The following is a 5,934-nucleotide window of genomic DNA, read 5'->3' as shown; positions in this document are numbered from 1 at the left end:
GTGCGGCAGCGCCCGGAGTTTATAGGGTCCGCTGCCTGCCCCGCCCCGTCCCCCGCCCAGCCCCGCGGCCCTTCCCCCGCCTCGGGGCAGAGCTGCCGAGCGGGGAGAGCCGAAACGCTGGCCCGGCCCCGAGCACGCCTGAGGGAAGCAGCGGGGCTCCCATGCTGTGTGCCGGGAGTCAACCCGCTGCCCGAGCGGCTCCCTGTGGCACCGCGGGGCCCGTCGTGCTGGGCACTGCCGGCTGAGTCCCCTCGCTCCCGGGCTGCTCCCCAGCACTCCGGTCCCTGCCCCAGCCGCCCCCGGCTCCCTCCTGAGCCCCACCGGCAGCTCTCGCCCCTCCGCCGGGGGTGCGAGGAGAGGCTCCGGCTCCGCCGGGGAGAAGGGGAAGTGGAGGCAGCTGTTGTGGTGACAGCCAGGGAGGGAGAAATGAGGGGGCAGTGAGGAGATGGGGAGCAGCGAGGAGATGGGGAGCAGCGAGGCCAAGGGCTGCAATGTCTCCTGACCCCATGAGGCCCCTTCCCGGCAGTGGCATTGCAGGAGGGTGAAGATTTCGGCCGGAGGGGCACCTCCTCCCAGCAACCCGGCCTTCTCCAGCGCCCCACGGATGGGACTGCTTGAGCCCACCCGCTCCAGCAGAGGGAAATGCGCTCCAGCGGCCCAGAACCGCTGGAACCATCCCCCCGGTGCCACTGGGTTTTGCCCTGCTCAAGCCATGTGAGGGAGTTCAGCTGCTGCTCCACGGGCATGGCCATGGGACAGGGCAGACAGGCAGTGCTGGGAAAACGTGTGAATCCTGACCGACAGCCCCGGAATCCACCACTGACCAAGCACAAGAGGGAATTTCCACTATTCCTACCCAAACCGGGCTGCAAAGAACCCCAGAAAAACAGTCAGCGCCTTGGTCCTGCCGAGGACAACGCTGCCTTGTTGAAGTCATTCTTTTCTGCGCCTGTTTTCCAAAAAAGTTTCACATGCCTGGTGCGGTCCAGCTTTGAAGAAACAGAAGTAGTATGCAATAAACCACATTTCTTCCCTCAGGAGTTTGGCCTCTTCTGGATTTAAAAAAAAAAACCAAAACAAACACAACAACACAACACAACCCATCTCCTAACACCAGCCAGAGCAGTGGTGGCTGCTGTGGGTCTTGAAGGTGGAGAAAGCCTTGTGCCCACATCCAGGTGGGCTGGGGAGAGCCCCTGTGTCTGGATGAACCCAAAGAGGGGGCAGGTGACACTGTGTGGTGGCAAGAGGAGGTAAGGAGCTTGGCCTCAACTTGGAAAAGGGGAATTTGGCCGAGACAAGGTGCTGGGACTAGCAGACTGGGCTGTCAAGGAATGGTTTTCTCATGGATACTGCCAGCTGAGGTGGTCATCTTTCAGTTAGTAAATATACTAACTAGCTCAGTTTTGTTATTTTAATTAAAAATTGTCTTCTCTTCCTCCTCCCAAATGCTTCATAGCATCATTTCTACAAACACCAGCCCAATTCCGAGTTGAAATCAGCGATTAATTAAAAACAGTCACAACAACAACAACAACAAAAATCTCACCTTTTGCATTTTTTTTTCCATAATAGCAGGGAGCTCCTTTAATATCCATTTTGTCTCATGGATGAAGACAGAAAGCAATGTAGAACATGTCAGATCTCCTGCCCAACAGCTCAACATCATGAAAACCACATGGAAAAATGTTACTGAGTGGTTTTAGGAGCCTTTTGGTACAATCTGGTTTATGGGAAGGAGGCAGAAAAGCCAGACCATGACTACCCAGCTTCACCCAGATAATGGGACAAGTCTCCTGGCTCTAGTCCAAAAGGCCTTTGCCAACATCCAAACTCTGTAGTCTCTCTTCAAGTAGAAAGAGGGCAGGGGAGTTAGATTCCAAAAAAAAAAAAATCACCATGAAATAGGCTCAGTTTTGATTATATCCAGTTTGGGCAGCACAGTTCAAATCCAGTAAGAGTTTCAGCCAGAAGGCAATATTGTTCTTCCCTTTTCTTGTTGTCACATAGCCCACAGCTAGAAACTGAATTATCTGGGGGCAACCACCTCTCACCCAGGCAAGAAATCACTGCTTCTCCTTGTTAGCAAACGGTTGAAGTGATCAAATTAGTGCCCATGAAACTACTCACGCTTTTCAGAGAGTGAGAGCTTATACCTGTAAAGAACATAACACCAGCAAAGGACTCATTTGGGCAAATTCAAACATCTGAAAAAATAGTTGAAGCCAAAAAGAGTTTGGGATGAAGCCGAACAAAACTAACTCACCCAAAGGGGAGCACAATCATCCCTTCCTTTTTCCTCTGCCCCTCTGAGGTTCTCTCACTAGCTCTGCTGCTTGTCAGGGCCCTTGTATGACCCATCTCATCCTGGCAGGGAGAAAACCCAACACTGAGCTATTTTCCCTGAATTTATTCTCTGAAGGAGCCTTCCAAGGGACATGATGAACGCTGGAGTCACTAGAAACAACAAAGCAGCCGGGCCTCTGGCAGCCAGGAGCAAGACTGGCTTAAACCACGGGAGAAACTCAGCCACAGAAGGCATTGCAAGGTCTGCCATAGATGCCTTGAGATAGGAGCACGTGGGATACACTCAGTTATTAGTGGAATTATTTCCACAGATAAGCACCTATGCACAGAGATTAAAGTTGCAGTCATGAAAGCAAAACCCACTGACAAGCTGCATGAGCTTTGAGGCTATACTTAAAAGCACAGGGCTTTTTCAGATGGTATCTCACCTTAGATTTCAAACCATACATCAAGCTGCTAATGAGGATACAGGAAATCTCATCCATTTTTTCCAGCTGAAGCAAAAGATCTTTTCCCACAGAGGGAAATGCTGATGTTTCCCTGTATGGTTGAGGCTTAAAGTGGAAGCTGACGGGCAGAAAGTTGTGGTGAAATAGAAAAACTGGCTCCAACACAAACAAGCCTAAGCCTGACAAAATAGGCTTTAGTTTTAACTAGCAGCTTAGGAGAAGACTAAGGCGGAGGCCCTTAATGAAAACTACTGCCTTTTGGTGCCAGAAGTTTTAGAGCACCATTTCCCAAGCAGTTCAGGTTGTAAATCCTATATAAAAGAAATTTCCCAGTTCCCATATAGGCTTTATAATGTTGAAATAAAAAAAAAATATATGGTAAAAGTGATAAACCTATAGAATTTATTGCTTCGTGCACGGTTTTTGACAGGTTGCCAGGAGAATGGTGCTGCTATATGGAGAGTGGAAAAGATGACATTTTCTTTGCTTTAGACTGTTATAAAATTTGCAGTGCTTTACAAGCCCCCAGATGGTTTTTATAGCCCCTTCAGGGGTTGCAACATACTGACTGAGAAATAGTGATTTATATAGCAACCTCTTCTCATTGCTGGCAGAAATTACTACTTTGTACATGTATATACACACACTGGATGAATACAGATAAAAGCCCAACAAATAATGAGATCTGAGGCAAAACCTACCACCTGGCACTACATTAACTCAGGTGAATTTCCCTAACATTACACCGGGGTAAATAACAGGAATTCTTGGCCCTAAATCTTTCAGAGGAGCTCTGGATTGAGGGTCAAACATTTGGATTCTGTTTCACCTTGCCGAAACAGCAGATTGCCAGCTGTTTCTATTGGTGGCAGGTACAGGGAGGCATTTCCAATCAACAGTTCTCCTGTTTAGTTATCAGCTTTCGTTGTGTTTGTAGGAAGTTATTTAACTCCAAGGTGTCTGTGACTTGGGTCCCAAAAAGCCTGCAAGAGAAACACCACAGCAGGGGTACCTGAGCATCTCAGGAGTAGCAACTGAAGGGCTTTGCTTGTAATCAGTAGCCATCTGGATTTTTGCAGACCACTCTATTTGTCTGGATTTTGTACAGTCAGAAGGGTTTAAGATTGATTCTTACTGAATGGTGGCTTCTTAAAGTGTGTTGAAACCTAGCAGTGGACCACGAAGGGCTCATATCCCTTGGGTGATTAAACCTGTGCTCATGCTCACAGGTCCTGGGTGATGTGGCTGGTGGCTTGGCTTGCAGGGTGATTTTGGCCACTGCTGAGACTGCCTGGCTACCAAGTACCATGGGGCCTGGTGCTGAGCTGCACACACAGCTGGGGAGGGGGCAGTGCTGTGTTCATCCCATACCTCAGGGCTTAGGGGTTGGTTGAGAAGGTGGGAACTCAACCAAAGGCAGGACAGTTGCTGGTGTTCCCAGGAGAGGCCTCCAGCCACCTTGTCTGAGGCTTTTCTGGAGCAGGAGAGAGCTCTTCAGCTCTCCTGTTGGTGCCCTTCCTACTTTGCATTAAAGAATGAAAAATGCATTTTATCAGGCAGAAGGGAAGGAAGAGCATAGCACTGTAACTTCATATTTAAGTCATCCTTTGGGAGGGTAGAGACTGTTCCACTCCCTGCTTGTTTTATATAACATTAATCAGCCAGTGGATACAACACATGAACAACCCTTAGGCTGACCAGGAAATTTAACTGATAGCCTTGTCCTCAGCATCTCCTCGGCTCTTTTGCATTGCAGGACCTCAGTCACTTCTTGGAGCTGAGCCTTAACCCATGCCCTGGAGCTTTGCTCACTGATAAGCAGAACCACTGCACTCAATTTTCTGGCACCTTTCAATATCCAGATTATAAAACCTTTAGATCACCAACTTTCCCTGAAAAAGCCAGCACACAGCTCCCAGCTCCTTCAGCCCCCATCTCAGCTGAAGCCATTCACACAAACATTAAGGCACAATATCAAGGCAAATATCAGCTGCTTTCAGATTACCTTGGACTTCTGTGTGGATTTGGAGCCAGGACCCATCACCAAAGCTGCTTCTTAAGCTTGTGCACACCATGTTTAAGCTGTAGGACCGGAGTGACCAGAGCTGGCAAAGCTGTCTTGTTGGTTCAACTCTTTCTGTTCACTTGGACAGCTGTAAAAAGAGCAGGCAGCAGAACAGCTCCAGACCTGAAAGAAGGCAGCAAAGCAGACTTGGCAGAGGGGAAAAAAGCACGGGCAAGTCAGCCAGCTCAGGGGAGGCAAGGCAGAGGAACGAGCCCAGAGCACAAACAAAGCAAATGGCATCCTTGAGGTTGGTCCTGGCAGGGCAGGGCTGAGCCACCAGCCAAGGCATGGCCTGAACCCCAAGGCTGAGACAGGCAAATGTCAGCAGAGGGGGGTGGTGTGAATGAATTTTTATTTTTTTGGCTGAAATTTGTCTGTTACTCCAAGCTGGGAATGCCACCATTTGCTATTGGAAATACCCTGTTCTAAACCACGGGCTCTCAGCACTCAATTGAAGCATGAAAGATCTCATCTGCAACTCTCCAGCACCAGGAAAGCAGAGTATTGCAGTGCCAAGCCTAAATTACCTTCCCTTGGTGTGGGCAGGATGCAGTGCTTAAACCCCTTTGACATGCATTTCCTAGAGATGAATGGCAATTCCCTCCCTGAGCCCTCATTTACTATCAACATAAAAGCATAAGGAGATTATTAGAGTGGATATTTATATATATATTGCTATGTTTAATGCCCTGCCTGCTCAGCCTACAACATTTTGCTCTTCCATTGTAAATAATACTCCCAGGAGGAGAACGAAAGGAAAATGAAACTTGGAGAAGCTGGTGTAGAAAAGCAGACAAAACTAAACAAAACCAACCCAAAAACCCCCACATGTCCAGAAGACACAAGAATAAGTCTTCTACTTGGACTTAAAAGCAGAAGGTGGCATTAGTAGAGCTCATCCCACCCCTCTCCTCATGGTTTGGAGTAATATGGGGCTGAAGTCCTTGGGGTCTGCCAGCAGAAAGCTGAATAAATCAGTTCCTCCGGCTGGCTCCTTCTGCCTGGCACCTGCCAGGATGCTCTGACGTGAAGGCTTCCAGCATTATACCTAGAGGAATTCTCACATTTATATTTCAGAGAGTGCTGGAAGGCTTCACATATTTCTTTTACATG

This window comes from Calypte anna, chromosome 9 (genome assembly GCF_003957555.1).
Source record: "Calypte anna isolate BGI_N300 chromosome 9, bCalAnn1_v1.p, whole genome shotgun sequence".
In the NCBI taxonomy this organism is placed as follows: domain Eukaryota; kingdom Metazoa; phylum Chordata; class Aves; order Apodiformes; family Trochilidae; genus Calypte; species Calypte anna.
The sequence above is the reverse complement of the archived record's forward strand: the minus strand, read 5'-3'. Positions refer to the sequence as shown.